At 47.6% G+C, this 23,054-nt stretch overlaps 1 protein-coding gene across 6 annotated transcripts in view; it reads left to right on the top strand.

Annotated features, from left to right (window-relative positions):
- MBD5 (methyl-CpG binding domain protein 5) overlaps positions 1-23,054 on the top strand; it is an 802,917-nt gene that overhangs the window by 55,325 nt on the left and 724,538 nt on the right. For 5 of the 6 annotated variants that reach the window (XM_069616508.1, XM_069616506.1, XM_069616503.1 and 2 more), the window contains exon 2: positions 2,118-2,295. The exons of the other annotated variant lie outside the window; for it this stretch is intronic. The gene's annotated coding sequence lies outside the window, so the exon portion shown is untranslated. The remainder of the gene's footprint in view (positions 1-2,117; positions 2,296-23,054) is intronic. 6 annotated transcript variants of the gene reach the window in all.

Here is a 23,054-nt window from a genome sequence, read left to right as displayed (position 1 = left end):
CCTGTATTATTTTAGTGGGAATTAATGGTGCACTCTCCACTTAAAATGCCTTTGTCATAGTGTTTGTCATTTTTCTGATGTGTATGCTTCCTATGAGAATGGTAGGGTCAGTTGGATGCCAAAATATAACAAGCATTAGTAAAGCTAACAGTTTTGGCTTTTGCGTAGGCATGGGATACACATTTCATGCACACTGCCATTATAGTAGTACCTGGCCGTAACATGGCAACTGCTACAAAATGGTGTGATTTTCTGGCCGTATGATGGCAGTGCCTACGAAATGCCTCTCGAATACTTATACACAAGCCAAAACTGTTGGCTTTTTCAATGCTTGTTTTTATCTGGACTTTGGTGTGAGAAACAGATAAGTCAATTGGCTGAAGGCACACTCGTGTAAGACGTTTTTATTACACCAGTAGCACATGTTACAGCTGCAACTAAGCCAATAATCCCTTAATCCCTGGCAGGATGTTTACAAATAACACTTGCAGGCCAAAATTTGGTGCTACTGCTGGATAGGATAGGTAGCCTTCAACTCTCTCTTCCTAAATACCTTCCTTCTTGAGCTCTTCGCTCATCTGCCTCAAACTCCCTCAGTGTCAGTCGCTTCTCCAAGCAACGAGTTGGTGGTAGATCTCTTTCTTCTGCTGGGGCCTCCCTCTGGAACAGCCTCACTGCCTCCCTGAAACTGGAGGAGAATCATCTTCGGTTCCTGAAGCACCTCAAAACCTTTGCTTCTGTTTTTTCTCCTCCTCTCCCTTGCTGACTTCCTGGCTGACACTGACTTTGCACTGGTTGCCTGGGCGCCGTCTGATCTCGGGCCCAGGCCCCCTCCCCCGCCAGTCGCGCTCCTGCACTGCCCTCTTGGCAAACCCGCACTTGGGGACTGTTTTCTGTATCCCTACAGTCCCACTACCAGCACTTGACACCTGTTGTCTGCACTTGCACTTGCCACCTGCTGGCCGTACTTTACCTATTGTTATTTATTTTCTTATCCCGTGTACTGCACTGTCCTCTCCCCCTTCCCACCCCACACTTCTCCCCTGTCCCCTTCCCATGCACTTGCGCGATATGATTGACACCTGGCCTAGTAGGATCGCTGTCTGTCTTCCCTCTGTTCCCCTCCATTGCCTTGTCGCACCTTGAAACACCTGTGTATAGGCGCGTTATGAATGCCATATCATACCATCATATCTAGCTTAAAGGGATCACAGGAGAATGTGCTTTGGGAGTGGAAGGGCAAGTAGTGGATGGGAATGATGATAGGTATTGCCATGGCCATGGGCAGTCAGTGGGTGGCTTAATAACCAAACACCCACAAGCAGGGTGTTCCTTTTTACGGTATCCAGTGATATTAACTAAAACGATAACACCAAATCACATCGAAAATGATTCGATATTTTTTTTAAAGGCACTATTCAAAACCTTCCCCAAATATTCTAGGCCTGGAGTTTGAGAATATAACTGCACCAGTCCTAAAATATGTTGGGGAGGGTGTTTAGTGCCTTTAAAACACAAATGGAATCACTTTCAATGTGTTTCGGTGTTATTGTTTTCGTTAATATCACATAGATCCCTTTTTAAATGTCTTCTCCCTCCAAGTTGTACTCCAATTAAATAGTTTCGGACTATATGTTGCGCTTCATCGCCACCTAATGGCTACAACTAAAAATTAACTTAAGGATTTGCTATTCAGAGTGCCTTATCTGACTAGAATGGCAACAGTCAATTCTCCACTGTTACTGAAATGTGACTTTTATCAGTGTGATTTTTATTTTCAAACAAGGTACTTCCGAAGGCTCAAAATGAAGTAATAACTCCCTTTTCATACAAGAGAAAACTCTACTCATTAAGTTAATATTCAATGCAGACACTTCCAACTTTGATGAGCTAAGGGTTGGTTTTTAGCTAGGCTGTTGCTTTTTAGAGAAGCAGTTCAGGAAATTGCTCATCAACTGTCATGGTTGATGAAGTGGACAATGCATGTAGACTTAGATGGATTCAAATCTGTCAATTTGTTTTTTTCCTTCGATTTAAGAGCAATTTTGTCTACTTAAGCTTGTTTACTGTTTTCATTTATTTCGTCATCTTATCTTGTTTGTTCTGTGTTTTTGCAGCTGCCGAATAAATGTTATTTTCCTATTACGAAGACTGATAGGAGTTTGTACTCCTTATTGGTCTAGATGCAATTCCCACTGGTATGGTTTCTTCCCCAGAAGCTGGATCTTCTGATTTGCCCAGCCTGTACACTGAAGAACCATCATCATCTGAATTTGTCAGTCTGGAAACCGAAAGGTGTGCTATTTAAGTATATATCGAATTGTAGTGTAAAGTGTCTATAAACTAAAGGGGCATTTTTCTTTTGCTTTTAAATGAACTTAACTGCTACTGTAAGGTCTTCTGTTTATTGTACACTATAATGAAATATAGTTTTTGATGTAAGATGTGCAATTATTCTGTTTTTCTCCTTTTTTCCATAAAGTATTTTTGATGAATGTTCATAAATATTACATGCCAGTGATATTGTTCACACAAACATGATCTAGATTAACTTGGCTTTCACATCTTATAGGCATGCCAGGTTGTCCATACAAGAAAGAAGAAACAAACATATTTTAACCAATTGTCATGAACAACATTCACTTTTTTTTAGAAGCATGACTCCTCTTATTCTACAGTTTGTCCATTTAAACGTAACACCAGATTGCTTGCCCATTCTCAGTCAGTAACCCAGCAGTGCGCGCATGTGTTGAAAGCAAGTAAAACATATTTCCTATTTAGTGTGAAGGGAAGGAAATATCACCAGATAAGCTGAAACATTTGCAGTGTCTCGTGAGAACAGGATAATGTTAAGTACACACCCTTAGTTCATACAGACGTTTATTTCACCTGTTTCAAATACCCTTGGTCTCCTGTAGAAAAGAATTTGTACACCCACTGTATATCATTGCACTATGCTAGAAAGACAAAATATTTCTGTTAATCTGAACCACTCTTTGTTGGGTTTGAACAGCCAATAAACAGAAAAGCTATTTTGAAGTGGTGATGACCCCTTGTGTTGTCGTATGGTTATGCTTAAAGCTAGAACTAAATGAGTTGTATAAGAAGCCAAGGTACACTCTACTCGAAAGGAAAGCGGCTTATTTAGCTTTTAATATGAGAAATCTGCAGAAAAACATTTATAGATTTGACACCTGGAGCGCAGTGCACAGATTTCTAAGAGGTTTCTGCTTGGGTTCTGATTCTGGGTAAGCATAATTGTTTTATGAGAAGCAGTGCTTATTCATCTAGTCTCTTACCACCCTCACACCACATTTTTCTTTAGTGGTTGTCACTGATAACGCAAACGAGGCCCCAAGATGGTTCAAGAGTGATTATTCAATTTTTGTGAGCCCTAGAGCCGTTCCTTTCTGTCTCGTCTCCCTTGGTGCTCCTCACTAACCCTAGCATATGCAAGCCATGGTTAATACCACTGATCGTTAACACCTACTGTCTAGGACTGTCTTAGGCTACAGATGACTACCTAAGACGATGGCTCTTTCAACTCCGTCAGGGTCTTTCTAGCTATCTCTATCCTATCCAGTCGCTAGTGTTCTTAGGGAAGTGCCTTGCACTTGCTCAGTTAGATACAGGCTTGTTCGCTCATCTTCCCCCTCTTACTCTCTCTCCCTCCTTGTTACTTCACCCACCATTTGTCTGTCCCTCTGGTGTTTCACTCATCCCGGCTGCCGCCTCCACCTTTTGATTTTACCTCTCCTCCTCCTCCTTTACTACCCCTCTTTGTTAGAATGGATTTGTAAACTCTGCTCTGGTGAACAAAAGTTAGGGAGGCCACCCTTGTTAGTGGTGGGACACTTATGGTAAGAGAACCAGACCAATTCACAGTAGCTTGGAGGGCAGTCAAGCCTAAGTCTCAGCAGTAGCGGGTGTGATCAGAGGTCCCTGCTGAGCACACACAATGAAACACCAAGAATTATCCTTAGACAGTACTATACGAAAATATACAATTAGGCCCAAGAATAAACACAAGTGAATAATGAAAAGCCACAGTAAAAACACCACTCAAGCAACACACTGTGTAAAACATCTACAGTCACTGGAATCAATGCAATAAAGTTTTAAACTTCACCAATACCTGTAAGGGAAAAGGGCAGGCAATATTTATAGCATAGACAATCTTCAGAAATGAAAAGCCCTAACTGTATAAGGCCAACCCTACGATGATTGGAGCCTTGTGCTCAATGTACTATGTGCGCGCAAAAGCACGTGGTCGTGCGTAAAAGTCACAAAGGAGCTTGCAACGTTAGGGACATGATTCTGAAGGGTGAAACCAGGTTCCAAGAGTATGGGCAGAATCTGCTGCAATGAACAAAGCTATTCCCAACTTTCGAATAGATTTAGGAAGCGGAAGGTACCCAAGCCAGGTAGAGGACCAAAAGGGATCCTCTGTGCATAAAATGCATTGGATGAACAAGGGACCAGTACTCGCAGCCCTTAGCTCGGTTTTGGCCCAGACTTGGCAGGTCTGGAGGGGGGTCATCAGGGGTTTGATTTCCAGCTCCTGGTTCAGCTTCAAAGTGCACAGGCGCTGCAGGTGCAGTTTACAACAGGAGCTGTATCTCTCGTCTCAGTTGAAGAACAAAGAAAACACCAATGCAGCTGGTCTCAGTGCACAAGAAGGAACGCAGGAAAACTGCTGTCAGCGACCTTCCCTGTATGACAGTGACGCAGGGGCACCCAACTCTTGCGATTCGACACAACCGTTTCTCTTGCGGCCCAAAGCAGCTGGTACGATGAAATTCGGTGGGAAGGTGATTTGCAGTGCAAACTAGGATTACCCAAAGTTTCAAGACAAAACTCGATGCCCCAACAGTGTTGCACGGGTGCCTATGTTCGAGCTAGACAGTCCACTGGATGGCCCAGGGACACTTCCAAACAAGCCCTTTTGCAGGGCAACCAGGAATCCCTCTCCAGAGGAATTCCCCAGTGATCGCTTCTACATGCCGAAAGAACCTCCCAGGTATGTCATATGGGATATTCACAAAGTGGAGCAGCAGGCGGGGGAGCGCAACCATCTTCAATAGGGCTGCCCTGCCGGCTATCGACAATGGTAACTTCCTCAAGAATTGCATGGACCTCTCACAGCTGTCCAGCGACACCTGTGTGTTCTGCTCATGGGTGGCGTGAAAATCATGCCTAATATTCAACCCTAGGTACCTGAACGTCTGCGGGGTCCACTTCAGCACCAATTCCGGTAACTGCTCCCTTCTAAGGCCCCTCATGTCACCCAGCGGGAACAGGCAAGACTTCTTCCAGTTAATCCTTATTCTTCGAGAGCTCTGCGAACCTGTCCAGGAGCTCTAATACGTATGATAGGTTGATGCCAGGCTATCTTATATAATGTAGCATATCGTCTGCATATAGCGAGACAACGTGTCTAGTCCCTTCCACTGTTATCCCCGTGCCCTCATTTTCTGACCGCAGGAAGGCCGCCAATGGCTCGAGAGGCAAGATAAACAGCAGGCACACCTGCTTTGTGCCCTTTTTCACTTCCCAGCACCCAGAGATGTGCCTCCCCGTCTGCACTCTTGCCATGGGTTTTGTATAAACCATACCCACCCACCTTAGAAAGCCAGTTCTTATGCCAAAACGCCCCAGCGTCTCATACATCCAGTCCCACCTAACAGAGTCAAATGCCTTTTCCGCTTCCAGCGAGGCGACCGAGCAGTCCTCTTGCATGTTGTTAATACAGTCTATAATGTGATGCTGTCGTCTCAAGTTCCAGGAGGTGTTCTTCCCCGGGAGTACCTATTTGATAGATTGTTTATTTATATAGCGTCTATACACACTTTTAAGTCTATTCGCTAAGACTGCTGTAAGTATCTTGCAGTCTGAGTTCACCATTTATTTATCTATTTATTTATTAACATTTTTAAAGCGTGCAGCAGCCCGAAGGCATTGTGGCGCTGTTACAGACAGCATACTTAGTTACATAATACATTTCTTTTTTTAGATAGACACAGTTAGTTACATAATACATTTTTAGATACACTCAGAGTACTTTTGATGTGAGGGATGTGCAGTTGGTTGGCGTGGCAGGTTCTTTTAGGGCTTGAGAAGGAATCTCTGACAATAGTCTCTGATAGGTAGGGCGGTGCTGAAAGTGTTAGGCATTTATGTGTAATGGTTAGAGTCTTGAATGTAATCCGTTCCTTCACAGGGAGCCAGTGAGCATCTCGCCTGGCTTGTTCAATGTGGCCCCTTTTTGGTATATTTAATGCTGCTCTAAGGACATTATTTTCTATGCCTTGGAGTCTTTTTATATTTTTTGCAGAGGTGCCTGCTAGGAGGACATTACAATAATCTAGTTTCGAATGGATTGTGTCCTCCAACGTATTCCTCATCTATGAAATGTAATGTCCACAGCTGTGCTGCTTCAGAATTTTTTTCGGTGTGGGCGTCCTTGTCTCGATTGCGTCGGGTCGATGTACCTCGGAGACCTCCGTCGAGGTTGACGTCATCGGATGTTATATGTAGCATGCACGGCGTCCGTAGCCTCAGTTCTGTTTTTTCCACATACGTGTTTGCTTCGAGAACTCCGCGCTCCTTGTGTCTTCTACTTCGTATTGTGCGATTATGTATTCTTCTTCCACCCCGACGACGCTGCGGCCTGGCTTCAAGAAATGTTGGGACTGTGGGTCCAAGATGTCCATCACGGACCAGCATCGTATCTGCTTGTGGCGCCTGGACGAGGACCACGCCCGGGCCGACTGCTCGAAGTGCTAGTCGTTGACTGCCAAGGCTTTGCAGGAGAGTAAGGGGAAGTTGAAGGTAGGCTGTGTTTCCAAGCCCCGTAAATCCAAAAATACTGGTATGTCGACTGATGAGTCGAGAGAGTCTCCTTGTCGGAAGACTTCCAGGAGATCTAGGTCCAGGATTGGTTCGCGCCACTCTTCCTCGCGGCGGTCCCGGAAGCAGCGTCACCATTCGCCTATCCCGTCTTCGTCGGATGCCGACTACTCGAAGAAAATGTCATGCCCCACTAAATCCTCTACCCCCGAGGAATGGGAGTCTTTTCGGGAGTTAAAGATATTTCAAGCTAGCGGCACAGTTCCATCTGCGCCTTCAGTTGAAGCCGGCAAGGAACGGCCTCGGTCCAACGCTCGTGCACCCTCGGGCCCGGGTAGTAGGCGCGATAAATGTCGGGAGTCATCGAGGTCCTGTTCGGACAAGGCATCATGGGATCGCCAGAGATGTGCCAGGTCCAGGTCGCGGTCGTTGTCTCCAACTAAACCGTTAAGGCCTGCTGCATTGTCAAAGAAGGTGTCGACACCATCAGCGCTGTGTTCTTTGAGTGAGCCTATCGGGTCTTTACCCCCAATCAGGCCTTCGAAGCATTCAGTGCCTTTGTCGACACTGTTGGAAATGTTGATGCCATCGGTGCCTATTGGGCATAATTTACCGGTGGAAGCCCCTGTGGCTGTTGCACCTCCTAGGAAGGATGCTGCTAAGTCTGTGAAGCCTGTCCCTGATAAGAGGTGTACTCCTCTCCCTAGGAAAAAGTTCTTTCAGTCTCTCCAGAATATTTTTGAAGAGGAACAGGAGTCTGAGGAGGAGGATGTGCCCTTTGGTCTTTCTTATGGGGCGCCTGGTGCTCCAGAGTGGCTCATTTCCAATGAAAGTCGGATTGAGGATCTGCGTCAATCCTTGCATGATGCCAGTGGCCTAGACACGACTCCTTACATGGAATTTGGTAAGCCCGAGCCTGGTGATCATGCCGAATCTTCCTATCGGAGACTGATGTTGAAGGTTGTAGAGTACCTGGGTTGGTCCAGGCCTCCGGTTGCTTATGATCAGGATGACCTTACCGAGTCTATTCCCGCGGTTAGCTGGTAATTGTCAAAGAAACACCGCCCGTCCAGTAGTGATCCTGGCTACCTGTCCATGCACCCTACTCCCAAGAGTTTGGTGGTCCAGGCGGCTACGGCCACCTCGAAGCAAGCACCGTCCCCTACCATCCTTCCTGATAGGGACAATAAACGCATGGATGGATGGGCGCGCAAGGTATTTTCTGCTGGGAGTATGGCGCTTAAATCGGCCAACTCCACCTGTTCCCTGGCAACATTTTCGCACACTCTGTGGAATATTTTTCGCTTGCGGCTGAGCGTATTCCCGAAGGGGAGGAAAGGGATGGCTTTATAGCTATTGTGCGGGATGGCAAGGGTGCCATGTGTGAATCCCTTCAGTCTGTGTTGGACACTGTCCTAGTCCATGGCTACGAGCACTGTGATGTTCAGATTTTGCGTGGTTGCGGAAGTTCGGTTTTGCACCCAATGTGTAGGCCCGCCTTCTCAACATGCTCTTTGATGGGTCGCATCTTCTTCTTAGCCACCCTTTGTTCCACAAGGATAGGGTTGTATTGAGAGTATGTCCATCCTTTTTACCTAAGGTTGTGTCACAATTTCATTTGAGTCAGAAGGTTGTACTGCCCACTTTCTATCCTCCTCATCCTAGTAAGGAAGATGAAAGACTCCATAGGTTGGATCCTAGAAGAGCCTTGAGCTTTTATCTCTCTAGGATGGCTAAACTCCGAGTGGTCGACCAGCTCTTTGTGGGGTGTACTGAACACCGGTTAGGACAAGCTGTTTCTAAACAGACCTTGTTGAGGTGGATTATCCTCACTCTTTCAGAATGCTACTGTTTGGCTTGTGAGGACCCTCCTGAGGGTTTGCGGGCTCATTCCACCAGAGCCATTGCTACTTCGACAGTCCTCTAGAGGGGGGTGCCATAAAAATAATATGTGACGATGCAACGTGGTCTAAGCACTTTTGTTAAGCATTACTCCCTGGATACTTCCCATGCTCAGGATGTTGCCTTTGGTAAGGCAGTGCTTTACTCTGCCATTTAATTGGATATATATCTAAATTCTTTTCCCTCCTCCACTCATTATTACTTCTCTGGGAGTCTGTCATAAATGAGGAATACGTTGGAAGACACAATCCATTCGAAGAACAAGTTACTTACCCAACTGGTAACGTTCTTTTGAATGGATGTTCCTCCAACATATTCCTCATCGCCCTCCCAGCCCTACCTCTCTCAAGAATATCCCATGCCATTATAACTTACGCCCTGCAAGGCTACGTGCAGTTGATGCTGTGTTCAGGGCATGTGTGCCACATGTTGTGAGGGGGAAAAAACATGAACTGAGGCTACGAAGGCCGTGCGTGCTATTTATAACATCTGATGACGTCACCCTCGACAGAGAGCCTCGGAGGGACATTGACCCGCTGCAAGGACGTCCTCTGCCGGAATAAATTCCGAAGTAGCACATCTGTGGACATTACATGTCATAGATGAGGAATACATTGGAGGAACATCCAGTCAAAAGAAAGTTACCGGTTTGGATAGTAACTTGTTCTTCGCTCCACTGGTAGCTCTGGCAATTGAAAGACATTTCTGTTTGGAGAGGAAGGACTTTACCGCATTGATGCGCTTAGTGGTGTGGACTGAAGTGGAGGCAATGGCGCTTAACTGTCGCGTCATGGATAGAATGGAGTCCAAGTAGACCACTACTGTCTTTACTAAGGAGGAGACCGGAATGAGGGAGTTGTCGATGGTGAAGTTACAGTATTTTTTACCCAATTTAGCAAGTGTTTCTTTGGGGCCAATAATTATCTCGGTTTTGTCTCCATTGAGACATAGCCCGTTGGACGCTATCCATGCTTGGATGGTGCTGTAAATCGGATAGAGGGCTGTAGCGTCTTGGTCATAGGAGCCTTAGAGTGGTAGGAGTACCTGTGTATCATCAGCATAGTTGGTGTAGACTATGACTAAGGAGTCCAATTCGTCAAACGGCTTTGTGAACAAGTTATAAAGTGTAGGAGCTGTGCATGAACCTTGAAGGACTCAGTAGTGGATGGTGGTGGGAGCCGCGCTCACCTGGGTTAGAGAAAACCTTCATGGCTCTTTCTTTTAAGAAGGCTGTTATCCAAGAAGAGGCTTTGTTGGAGAACTGTGCTGCATTAGTGAGATTCTAGGTGAGAATCTTATAGTCCACAAGATCAAAGGCAGTTGAGAGGTCCAATAATAGGTGTTTAATGTCTAGGTGAGCGGTTTCTGTGCTGTGGCCTTTGCGGAACCCTGATTGTCTCCTACTCAGGATGGAATTGGATTTGAGGAAGTCTTGAATTTGATTGTGAGCCGCTTTGTTCAGAATTTTTAGGAGGAACAGGACAGTGTTGATTGGACGGTAGTTATTCTGGGGCGTGGGGTCTAGGGAGGTTTTAATTAGTAGAGGGCGCACCCAAGCTTCTTTGAGGCTGGAGGGAACAGTGCCTGTTTTAAATGAGGCATTAATGAATGCTGTTAGGAGCGGTGCGAGGGAGACAGCGCCTTCATTAACAATATTAGGAGGGCAAATGTCTCTTTTGCACATGGATGGTTTAAGATGATGGAGGTGGTCGAGGACTTCGGATTCAGTGAAGGTCACGATAGGAGAAAAGCAAGTTGGTGGTGTGGTGGGAATGGTAGTTAGGTAAGGAAGGCTGGTCGTAGTTGGGTAAGGCATTGAATTGCGCCGGAATTCTTTATTGGAGTAATTCTATTTTGCTGAGCAGGGCTGCTTGTATTTAGGTGTTGCCCCCCTTGCAGGGCCAGATACCCTTGGAAGGACAAGCACGATAAGTGCAATAATTGTCTACCCCTTGACCACGACGAAGCACGGTGCGCGGCCTGTTGACTCCGTCTACCTAAAACGCTTCAGGAGCACCCGCTGAAAGTGACGGGGGCACTAGTGATGACCAGGCATCCATGTCGGATGCCTTCGACCTCACGACAGACACCTCTAGGTCCGCCACGTCCGTCCCCGGCCCCGCTAGGACTGACGCGAGTCACGCTATGGGGAAAACACCCCACGACAAGGGCGTACAAAATCGGCACACTAAACACACAACCCCTGCCCCGGTTTTGACGGTAGCGTCAAAATGGGCGAAAGCATTGACAGGACTGCCGAAAGTTTCGATCGAATCCTCTGATCTTCAAGATCAACAGCCTTCCCTGCATCCGCAACAACGTCTTGCGACTGGGCCTTCAAAAAATAAGGGCGCTCCCTCCAAACCATATTCGTCCGTCGGAGCGCGCTCGTCTGACACTCCGACGCCCTCTAAGGCCCCGGTAGGGGAAAAATCTACCTCTAGGCCTCCTAGTCATAGGGCACGCCCCACTTCGTTGAACATCGACGAAAGCATTGCTAGGATTACTTTGGTAGTGGGGCTGAAGCCTAAAGATGCAACGAAACACAAGGAGAGGGCCACGGACACGTTGAAAGACGGGCCGCAACTCCCCGATGCTCAAGAAGATTACGAGGAGAGTCAGGAGCCTTTGGCTAGATCTATGGGAAACAAATTCCGGCGCCTTAGGGAGGAAAATGAACATTTTCCACCCTTCTGGTTCATCTAAATGGACCAAAGAAAAATGTGAAGGGTGCATGGACCGTTTGGAAAAGTGTCTCACTTTCAGAGCAGCCTTCTCCCAAGAGACCTTGGGAGGACCCTCCCTTTGTGCCTGTTTCTAATTTCCTAGAAATTGTGGACCTTCTCAAGAACAGTTCTCTTCCATCCACCCAGAAGATGAGATCCAGATGGACACTTATCAGGACATTTATGATGAGGAAGAGAAGACTGCCTTCCTACAAGACTACGCTGTGGATGACCAGGCAGATCCCACAGAAGCCTGGAAGGACACTTACCAGGTTGAGACGGAACCATGGACACTCGCTACTCACGACCAGGACACGCCAAGCTTCCCCGGTGGACGATCGGATGGCATTCAATGCCATCTTAAGAAAGGTGGCAGATTATTTTAAAATCGCCACCCCAGGAGTCCCTACCTGGATCCGTGGAGGATATACTTAAAAGAAATCCCCCCGCTCCTCCAGCCAAGCCATACCTCTCCTGAAATCCATTAAAAGGAGATTGGCTCCTTCCCTGGTCACACCAACCCAGACTATGGCAGCAAATCGAAGAGTGGAGAAATTATTTTGGCCATCGCCTACTGACCCTACATATATTAAAGGCCACGCCACTCCCGACTACCTAGTGTTTACCACCACCCGGAAATGGACGGGAGTACCCCTTGCTACGGGAGAGGCACCTCCCGATAAGGAGTCAAAAAGATTTATGCCTTGGGTATGAGAATTACCACGGCAGCTGCTTTTACCATACGCATAGCAAATAACACTACTTTGCTTGCCAGTTATGCCGATGTACAGTGGAACCTTATACAAGGAGGTCTCCAGGAGGTTCTGAACCTGCAAGAACCAGATTACTTGCTGTTGTGGCCAAGGGCAGGCAGGTCAACCAAAATGTACTAAAAAACACCCTGGATACTGCAGAGACGGCAGGAAGATCCCTAGCTCAGGGCACCCTGCTCAAACGGCACGCTTGGCTCCGAAACTCAGGCTTCAAGCCGGCGACCCAAGCAGCCCTTATTAAGAAACCTATCAAGGAGTCGAATCTCTTTGGTAAAGCAGTTGACGATGCTCTAGAGACTGCCAAAAAAAGAGTACAAGACTCTTAAGTCCCTTCAGCAAATTACACAAAAACCCTCCCCCCCCCAGAGGGGAAGCGGTTCCAGCCGGTCCTTTCAAGGCCAATCCCGTTCCGCACAAAACATGTACAATACGGGAAACACCTGGAACTCAGGACAAGCATCCAGCACCCCCGCCAACTATCCATTTAGGGGTCGGCGGAGCGGGAAAGGCAGAGGCAGAGGCCCCAACTCCAGGGGAGCCACAGCCTCTGGTCAGAAATTACCTACAGATCCAGGTACCCTCCCATGTCACCCCGGTCGGGGGGTGCTTAACATCTTTCCTTTCGGCATGGGGGGGTATTACATCACACCAGTGGGTTCTAAAAACGGTTGCCGACGGGTACTGTGTGGAATTCGCCCGACCCCCACAATTCAGACCGCCCAGAGCATGACGCCTGACGCCAGACCATCTGCGAATCCTAATACAAGAAGTAGAGGCACTTCTGGGAAAGGACGCCATAGAAGCCGTCCCTATTCGTCAGGTAAACAAGGGTATTTATTCAGTGTACTTCCTTGTACCCAAAAAGGACCTCACCATGTGCCCTGTGTTAGACTTGCGCCCAGCGAACACATTTGTCAAACTTCAAATGTTTCATATGGTAACCCTGCAGGAAGTAATCCCACTGTTGAAACAGGGGGATTACATGGCAACATTGGACATTTTGTATTTGTATTTATTAGTTTATGTATCGCTTTACGCCAAAGCGCTGCACAATTGAACAACTTGATACAAAGAACATAACAACAATATAACGGTAGAAGCAAATTACAGAATGAATCAATCAATTAACAAACCATTAAGAAGAGCAATAAGACTGAAGGGAATAGGGAGAGAAAAGCAGTGGGAATGTGGGGGCGAGGAGGGGAGGAGGAGGAGGAGAGGGGGGAAGGTGAGAGAGGGGTGGTAGGGAGTGGAGGGAGGGAATCAAGGGAAATGAGAAAGAAAGGAGGGGGAGCAGGAAGGGGAGGGAGTTTTAAGGTGGGGGTGGAGAAGGAGAGATTTAAGGGAGGTGCGAAAGGAGGGAAAGTAGGAATAGAACGAATTGAGAGAGGTAGGGAGTTCCAGTGCAGAGGAGCTAGGAGCTGGAATGAGCGGAAACGGGAGGGGGCACAAGGGGACAGAGGGACAGTCGGAAGGAACTGATCAGCTGAACGAAGGGAGCGGGAGGGAGTGTAGAAAGAGAGGAGGGAGGAGAGGTAGGGGGGAGCGAGTCCATGGAGAGATTTGTAGACAAGGCAGAGGAAGTGAAATTTAAGTTGAGAGTGAAATGGAAGCCATCCACGGGAGGAGAGGGAAGCTGAGATAGAGTCACGGGAGGTAAGGAGACAGAGGGTACGGACAGCAGTTTGGTAGATAGACTTGAGAGGATCAAGATGAGAAGTAGGTAGGCCAAAGAGTAAGGAGGAGCAGTAGAAGAGGCGAGAGATGATAAGAAAGGAGATTAGAAGTTTAGTAGCATGAAATGTGAGAGAAGAGCGGATTTTGCGAATATTGAAGCGGTGGTAGCGACAGGCACGAGAAGTGAGAGAGATATGGTGGGAGAAAGAGAGAGAGGAGTCAAAGTGGATGCCTAAGTTACAGGCATGGAGAGAGATAGGGAGATTAGTGAGAGGGAAATTAATGAAAGGGTGAGGGGAAGGGAGGGAGGGGGAAGAGAGTTGGAGGGGAAAAAAGACGACTTCAGTCGTTGTTGAGGGAGAGAAAGCGGGAAGACATCCAGTTTTTTATGGCAGTAAGGTAGGAAGAGAGTTTCAGGTGGAGGTCGGATGAGAAGGAAGAGAAAGAAAGGAAGAGTTGAGTGTCGTCGGCATAGACATGGTGTGAAATGCCAAACAAGGAGATAACAGGGGCAAGGAGGGGGGTATAGAGTGAGGTTGGGATGGAGAGGACCGGCCACCCCAGGAAACAGTGAAAGAGCGGGAGGAGAGGTACGAGGATAGCCAGTTAAGGACAGAGCCTGTGAATCCAAAGGAGGAGAGTGTGTTAAGAAGGAGGGGGTGATCGACAGTGTCGAACGCAGCAGAGAGGTCAAGAAGAATGAGGACTGAGGATTGCTTAGAGTGTCGAGCAGAGAGAAGGGAGTTAAGCATATATGTAAGAGCAGTTTCAGGAGAGTGTTTAGGACGGAAGCCTGATTGGGAAGGGGGTAGGAGGGAGAGATTGGTGACAAAGGTTGAGAGCTGGGAGTAGGCAATGCGCTCTAACAGCTTAGAGAGGAATGGAAGAAGAGAAATAGGACAGAAGTTAGAGGTAAGAAGGGGATCAGCCAAAGGTTTCTTCAAAATAGGGATGATAGTGGCATGTTTGAAAGCAGAGGGGAAGGTGGCCGATGAAAGGCAGGTGTTGAAGAAGGAAGTAAGGTAGGGGATGAGAAGAGGGTAGATCTTGGGGATAAGGAGGGATGGGAGAGGGTCAGTAGGGGCGGATGTAGGGTGGGCTTTGGAGATTAGGGTGGAGGCTTCAGAGGGGGAAACAGGTGAGAAGATGGACATTAAGGTGGATGGGAGAGGCAGAGGAGAGGAGGGGGGAAAAGAGGAACAGCTGATTTGTTGCCGAAGGGCAAGAATCTTGGAGGAGAAGAAGTTAGCAAAGTCAGAAGGAGACAGGGTAGAGGAGGATGAGGGATCAGGGGTAGGAGGGGAGAGAAGTCGTGAGAGAGTTTGCAAGATGAGGCAAGGATGAGAGGCTTGGGATTGAAGAAGGCTAGAGTAGTAGGATTGTTTATCTGAGGTCAGACAAGAGTCATAAAGAGAGTGGTGCGAAAAATAAGAGGTTTTGTTGGAAAGTGAAGGAGATTTGAGCCAGAGTCTCTCAAGACGTCTGAGGAGGCGTTGCATAGAGAGAAGTTGAGGGGTAAGCCATGGTTGAGAGGGTTTCCGGGTTGGACGGAAGAAAGAAAGGGGTTAGAGTTGATCAAGGGAAGAGGAAATAGAGGAGGAGAGAGAGGATAGAGTGTCATTGGCGGATAGTAAAGAGAAATCGCGGAGAGAGAAGAGAAGAAGAGCAGGTGTCAATGAAGAAGGAGGGATCAAAGTTGCGAAGGTGCTGTCGTGAGAAGATGGGGGGAGAGGGCCTAGTGTCAGGTGGGTGTGGAAGGGGAGTAAGGAAGAAGGAGAGTAAGGTATGATCGGAGAGGTAGATAGGAAGAGTAGAGACAGGAGAAGAAGGGTAGGAAGAATTGAAAATGAGGTCTAGATTGGAGCCAGAGGAGTGAGTAGGAGAACAAGGAAGAGGGGAAAGGAGGTAAGAGTCAACAATGGAGAAGAGGGATGAGGAATGAGGGGAAGAAGATAAGTGAAGGTTGAAGTCACCGAGTACAGTTAGAGGAGAGGCAGAGGGAGATATAAGTGCAAGGAGGTGGTCAAGGCCTTCATAGAAGGAAGAAAGAGGACCAGGAGGTCGATAGATGATTAGAAAGGAAATGGGGTGAGGAGAGGAGAAAGATTTGTAGAGAAATTCGAAGGAAGGAAAAGAAGGAAGAGATGGTAAAGAGGAGGAGGAAAGGTATTTAAGGTGGTAGAGGAGGCTGATACCTCCACCACGGCCAGTAGCACGAGGGATGTGAGAGAAGGAAGATGAGGAGGGGGTTAGGGAAGCGGGTACAGAGGTGTTGTGGGGGGGGATCCAGGTTTCAGTTAGACAAAGGAAATGAAGGTTGAGACGGAAGAACATGTCTAGGATGCAGACTGTAAGGTATCAGGCTGCACAGTAGTGAAGTAACCGTTAGGCAGTGGTGGTTAGTGGACTGCTGCAGGAGATGGTATCAGGTGGTGCAGACGCAGTCCGCCAGCCATTGGTTCACAGCAATAAATGGGAATGCCGGGGAACATATGTATTCCAATGTCTGCAGTCATCGCCGCAGATGGTGGTGTTGGAGTGCGGGACGGCACTGCAATCCTGGAGGCAGTGTTGGCCACAGCGGGGGATGGACATCAAGCGGGAGGAGGCCGCTGCTGAGACAGGCTGGATCCTCCAGTGGATGGCCTGTAGCGAAGAGCGGGTGGGCGCCGTGGTCACAGAGGCTGTGCCGGATGCTGCGGGGGGATGGCCACAAATTGGAATAGGCCACAGACTGGACAGGGTGGAACTCTCCAAGGACGGCACGCAGCAATCGGTGGGGGGGGGGGCACTGCGGTCCCGGTGGCTGCGTCGGCCGTAGCGGGGATGGCCTCAGAACCCGGAAGAGGCAGCAGCAGGGTATCCGGCCGGAGCCCTCTAGAGGCAGGCCTCCAGTGGAGAGCGGGATGGCACCGTGGTCCTAGTGGCCGTGTCGGCCGCAGCGGGGACGGCAACAGAGTAGGGAGAGGTTGCGGCAGGGACCGGCCAGTGCCCTCGAAAGGCAGGTCTGCAGCGGAGTACAGGAGGGCAGCGTGGGCCTGCAGGCTGTATTGGCCGCAGTGGGGGGGCTACTGAGCTTGAGGAGGCCAAGGCGGGTAGGCTCTGAGCGGGAAGATGCCGCAGCAGGGACAGGCTGAGTCCTCCGATGGATGTCCCGCAGTGGTGTGAAATCCGGCCGCAGATGAGCGGGAGCTGGGAGCGGAGAGGCAGAAGTGGGCCCACACCGCAGTCGCAGCTCGCAGAAGGTGGGCAGGCACAGAGAATCAGGAAAGACTCGCCGACAAGGAGCAGGTGGAGGCCTCGCCGGAGGATCGGTCCAGGATCAGGTAAGTGCAGCTCCGGTTTTCAGTGAGAGTGCTGTCTGAGGAGCCCCCGGGCTCTAGAAACAAGATCGGAAGGAGGTAGGGTAGTAAATTGTTGTAATTAATGATTTATTTTTTAAAAGATTCAGCCTGAGGTAAGGAGGCACCGGTACAGGCAGCCGAGCCTCTGCGCCCCCTGGTGGTAATGAAAGATGCATACTTTCATATATTTCAATGTTGCCAGCACACAGAAAATATCTAAGGTTCATGATAGAGGACAAGCACTTTCAATTCAAAGTACTCCCCTTCAGCATTGCCTCTGCGCCAAGGGTGTTTATGAAGGTCCTGGCAGTAGCAGCAGCACACCTGCGCAGACTTTCCGTCCCTTTCTCAGATCCCTCAATATGTAGCCAGTCTGGAAGTGACGGTACGCAAGGCCATGCGCTTGCTATGTATGATGGCGTCATGCATTTACTTACTTCCCCATGCGCGGCTGCGCATGCGTCCCATGCAAGAGTGGCTCAACAGCCAGTGGTGTCAGGCCAGCGGACAATGGGAAGATCTGGTAGTTGTCTCGCCAGCCCTTGTTATCTCTCTGCAGTGGTGGTCGAGGGAAAACCTCTTGAAGTGGTAGACCTTCACCACTCCTGCAGTAGAATTCACTCTCACGACAGGCGCATCTCTCACGGGGTGGGGGCTCACCTGCTTCAGCAGACAGTGCATGGAGTGTGGTCCCCACAACTAGCGTCCAACCATATAAATCTGTTAGAGCTGCTAGCCGTATTCAAAGCACTGAAGGCTTTTCAGACACAGCTACAGGGGAAGACAGTCCTGGTCCTTACAGACAGCACCACAGCCATGTATTCCCTAAACAAACAGGGGGCACACACTCTCCAGGGCTATCCAAGCTGTCCCAGAACATTTGGATGGGGGCTCTCAGACACAAGATGTTCCTACTGTCACAACACGTTCCAGGAGAACTCAATCTTCTAGCGGACGTGCTCAGCAGAGATTTCCCACTACCCGTAGTATACGAATGGCGTCTCCACGAAGACATTGTCTCCAACGTCTTCGCAGAATGGGGCTTCCCATAGATCGACCTATTTGCAACTCAGGAGAACGCCCAATGCTAAGACTATGCCTCCAGGTAACCCCAGAACCGCTCCAAGGGGAACGGACTCTGGATAACATGGTCAGGGAAATTTGTCTACGCTTTTCCCCCCCGACTCCCCTACTCAACAAGATTGTGCACAAGATACACCAGAAACCAGTTACCATGATTTTGCTGGCCCCCATGTGGACACGCGAACCCTGGTTTGCTCATCTAATGATAATGTCCCTCTCCCCTCCCCCCTGTGAAACTACCCTACCTGTACAACATGTCTCAGGACAGATGGGAGACACTACACCCAGGCCCGCAAACTCTGATATTAGCGGCCTGGCTCCTGAGGTCATAGAGATTGGACACCTCCAACTCCCTCAGAGATGCATGGACATACTCAGGGAGGTTAGAAAACCTAATACTCGTTATTGCTGTTCCAGTAAGTGGAAACGCATTGTCATCTGGTGTAATACCAAGGGCGTCAATCACATTGACTACTCGCTTACCCACATTGTGTTGTACCTAACTCATTTGTTAGACTCAGGTTTAGTTTTTAATTCCCTAAAGGTTCATCTAGCTGCTCTATCAGCCTACACGACGTCACAACAGAAAGTGTTGTGGTGGAAAATACCCGTTATTAAGGCTTTTATGGAAGGAGTTAAGAGAATTCACCCTCCCACCCCCCATTTCTAACCCAGCTCCCAGATGGGATCTAAATGTGGTTTTGAACAGACTCATGGGGTCTCCCTTTGAACCAATGAATAAAGCAAGTCTAAAAGACCTTACTTACAAGACGGCCTTCCTAGTGGCTATCACTTCTATTAGAAGGGTTAGCGAACTAGAGGCCTTTTCAGTTCTACACCCTTTTGTTACAGTCCACAGGGATAAGGGGGTTCTGAACACTCATCCCAGATTTGCGCCTAAATACATCTCGAAGTTCCATGTGAACCAATCAATTGAACTACCCACTTTCTTCCAGAATCCCACTAGCATGGCTGAAAGAAGCCTACACACACTAGAAGTGCGCAGGGCAGTCATGTTTTACCTGGAAAGGACGAAACCACTGAGGAAGAGAAACCAGTTTTTCATTTCAGTGGCAGCTGGTAGAAAAGGGGATCCTGTCTCTAAACCAACTATCTCAAGGTGGATTGTCAAATGCATCACACTGTTATACTCATGCTAAGAGATAACTGCTCTTCAAGCCTAAGGAACACTCTACTCGGGCACTGGGGCTTCCATAGCATTCATTGCAAATGTTCCCCTTGAGTCCATTTGCAAAGCGGCAACCTGGAGTTCTGTAAACACATTTACAAAACACTATTGCCTAGACACCCATTCTAGATCTGATTCTCAGGTGGGACAAGCAGTATTAAGACATATTTTCACTACTGTTCCTTCTCATAACCCACCTCCAACTCCGGGTACTGCTCGCTAGTCTATGCACAGCATGTGATTCTAAGCAGATTAACCAGCATTAGAAGACATGCATTACTCACCGTGATGGCATTTCTGATGATTGTATCTGCTTAGATTCACATGCGCCCACCCTGCCTCCCCGCTCGGGTGGAGGGAACATAAACGTCTTGCTAGATGGCAGAAAAAATACAATCGGAGGGACCTCGGCGAGTGAGGGATTTTGGGTACAATAGACGTCACGATAGGGATAGTGTTACAGACACGCCTATGCCGTCGGTCCCTGAAAGACAAGATGCAATACTCTGCCGTTACCAAGGGATGTCGGACCAAATGCACAGCATATGAATCTAAGCAGATACAATCATCTGAAATGCTATTACGGTGAGTAATGCATGTCTTAGTTAGCAAAACCAAATAAGATAAAGGTCCTCATCCCGAGTTGGGCGGTAGCCCTTAAATGTGTCAGTAACGTGCTGCATTTAAGGTCTGGCCCAATCATGAGTTGGGCGGAAGGTTTTGAGTTTTACCTCCAGATTTTTGCTGGAGGTACAAATCGCCACATTCTGCCTGTTTTTGGCATTGTTAGCACGCTGCTAATTGCGCCGGCACTAATATCGCCGAAAAACCCCATTGGGGTTTAACCGCCTTACCGCTGCTCGTGAACTGTAACACTATTTGCATTGGCGGTATCACCGCTGGGATACTGCCAAGGCCCTGATGAGGCCCAAAGTCTTTTAGGACGGAAAAAGGTTGGTTAATGACACAGCAGAGCTTAACGTTCTAGAGGCACTTTTCGGACAAACTAACGCTTTAAAAGTCCATTCCCTAACTATACGAAAAGGGCAGAGTTGGAGTGTATTCAAAGTCTTACGAAGCAGCAGAACAGCAAAAGTTACTCAGAATACTTTCAGTCTCTAGGAAAAGTTACTTGAAAAATAAAACAACGCGGGGGACCCTGCAAAAAGAATCCTTAAAGGGACACAAGGTGGCAAGCTTGAGTCATTGGTAGAATGGACACCCTGGACACCTCTTCACACACACCAGTCACTCTGGAGCATCTTCTCGGTACAAGGTAAATTATACCTTTCACCCCACAGTACCTTAGGTTAGAAGAAATGTTCGTAGCTGGATTCTCCTCTCTGCAGCAGCGACAGACCCGGTCTCCTGATTCCTCGGTCTGGTGACGAAAGGTAAGACTCTGAATGGGATGTCTCAGCAGCAGTCTCGAGAGAGGACCCTTGGCATGGATTTCTTCAATCTCCTTGGTCGGTCTGTTGTTTTGGCACCTTTTTTTCAGCACCAACAAAGGACAGTATTCGTCCAGTGGATCTTCTTTGCTTCTGAAGTCCTGCACTCTGGTCAGAGGAATTAGATTAGTCTGATCATGTCTCTGGAGTTACAACTGGAGCTCAGCAAAAACTTGGACAGATTCAGCCTCGCAAAGACGTTGCACTGCAAATGGGTCAGTGGTCTCCTGGTATTCACAGTCTACAATTCTGGAAAGGCGCATCAACTCAGGAGATGGCTCCATTTGTAGTTCAGCTCAGGGCTGGATGATCACACCAGCCAAAGGGAAGGATTTGTCCTCTTCTGAGCTCCTCTGTAGAGTAGAAAACGGATCAGGGCAGCAGTGGTACTTTATAGTGATTGGAAGGAAGGTTCTGCAGACGTCTGTGGTCGTCTTCAGCTTTGGTTACTTCATTTCCAGAGGTCGACTAGGCTTTCACCTCAGGAACCTCACCTTTTATTCAGTTTTCCCACACACTTCTCTGCAAACTTTCAGCATTTTACAGAGAGGTGCTGTCCAATCAGGACAGTCAGCTACCCAGTGGAAACTGGCTCAATTCAGGCACGCAAGCAGACAAAGATCAGGGGAGTGAATAACTCCTCCCTCACTTCCATCCTGCACACACACACTGGAGCCTAGGACACCAAAGGCTTCCCGCCAAAGGCAAAACACACACACATACCTCCCCCTCCCTGAATGGTAGAAGGGCTAGCAAATAACAACCACAATAGAATGGCAAAAAAAGAAAGGAGCCACAATGCTAGAACATAGGTGACCCTATTGTGCACAACCAAGACTGTGAATACAGTCTGTGGTAAAAAAATATCACAGTAGTTGGTAGAAAACATCCACTGCCACCAGCCATAACTATAGAGTTGTCTATGTGATTTAAAAGTCACAGGAGCAGAGAGAAGAGGAATACTAGGTATCCCCTTAGCACTCCACATAAGGTGGTGTGTGCTAATCACTTAAAGTATAGTTTTTGGAAATATACAAAGTATCCCTCTATCCTTAAGAACTGTAGTTAGTAAGGATAAAGAAGGAATCTCAAAGGAGAACCCAAAGGTTTCCCAGCAACACTGCACATACGGTGCTGTGTGCTGCAAAGGTTAAACACAGATGCCTTTAAAGAGATATGGAGTAAAGCAGACTCTATAGTAAAGGTAAAACACAGAGAACAGAGTTCCAAAAGTCAGAACAAATAAGAAAGAATGAGGGGAAAAAGGCTTCCCTCATTGAGGATAGAAAGAAAAAGGTCCAGAAGTCCAGCAAAAAGTGCTGGGGTTCTCACTAGGAGAGGGGATGAAGCATAGCAATGATACATCTCTCTAACAGCTATGCCTTATGGCTTTGATTACATTTGTTACCGTTTTTAGAAAATTGTTTTCTATGGATGAGACCTGGTATAGAGAATGTATTACGTCGTCATTGTTCAGCTACTGAGGAAACTTTAACCCACATTGTTCTTAAGTGCCCAAAATTAGCTGTGACGCGCAGGGAATGTTTTGAAAGGTATGTGACCAGTGTGGGCAATCCCACAGGAGAATATGTATGGCAGGAGATGCAACAACTAACCTCTTGGAAATTGCGTAATGCACTTTACTCATATATACTGAGATAAAATTTACTGTAGGGTACAAATCATGTAATTATGTTTATGATGCGAATAGTTGATTTTATGGAGAAAGTATGTATGGTATTTTACACATTGAACCTGTGATTAATGTTTTAACGTATGGTATGTATTTAGAAATTACCTATGAAGGCATGATTTTAAATCGTGGATGTTGTGATTGAAATATGTATTGAATTTGACCATTTTTATAGTTTTATGAATTAGTGTGTTTTTGTATCTTTGCACTTTGTGTAAGGTTTATATTATTAAACCAATAGCACAATAAAAAAAATAAACAAAATAAAGTTTCTTGGTCTCAGGAGCGTGAGAAGGCCTTCCAAGACCTGAAGGATTCCTTTTATGAGGCTCTTGTTCTCAGGGCACCTGATTATCAGACACCTTTC

The sequence above is a fragment of the Ambystoma mexicanum genome, chromosome 9 (genome assembly GCF_040938575.1).
Source record: "Ambystoma mexicanum isolate Mex_15411 chromosome 9, UKY_AmexF1_1, whole genome shotgun sequence".
NCBI lineage: Eukaryota > Metazoa > Chordata > Amphibia > Caudata > Ambystomatidae > Ambystoma > Ambystoma mexicanum.
The sequence above is the reverse complement of the archived record's forward strand: the minus strand, read 5'-3'. Positions and strand labels throughout refer to the sequence as shown.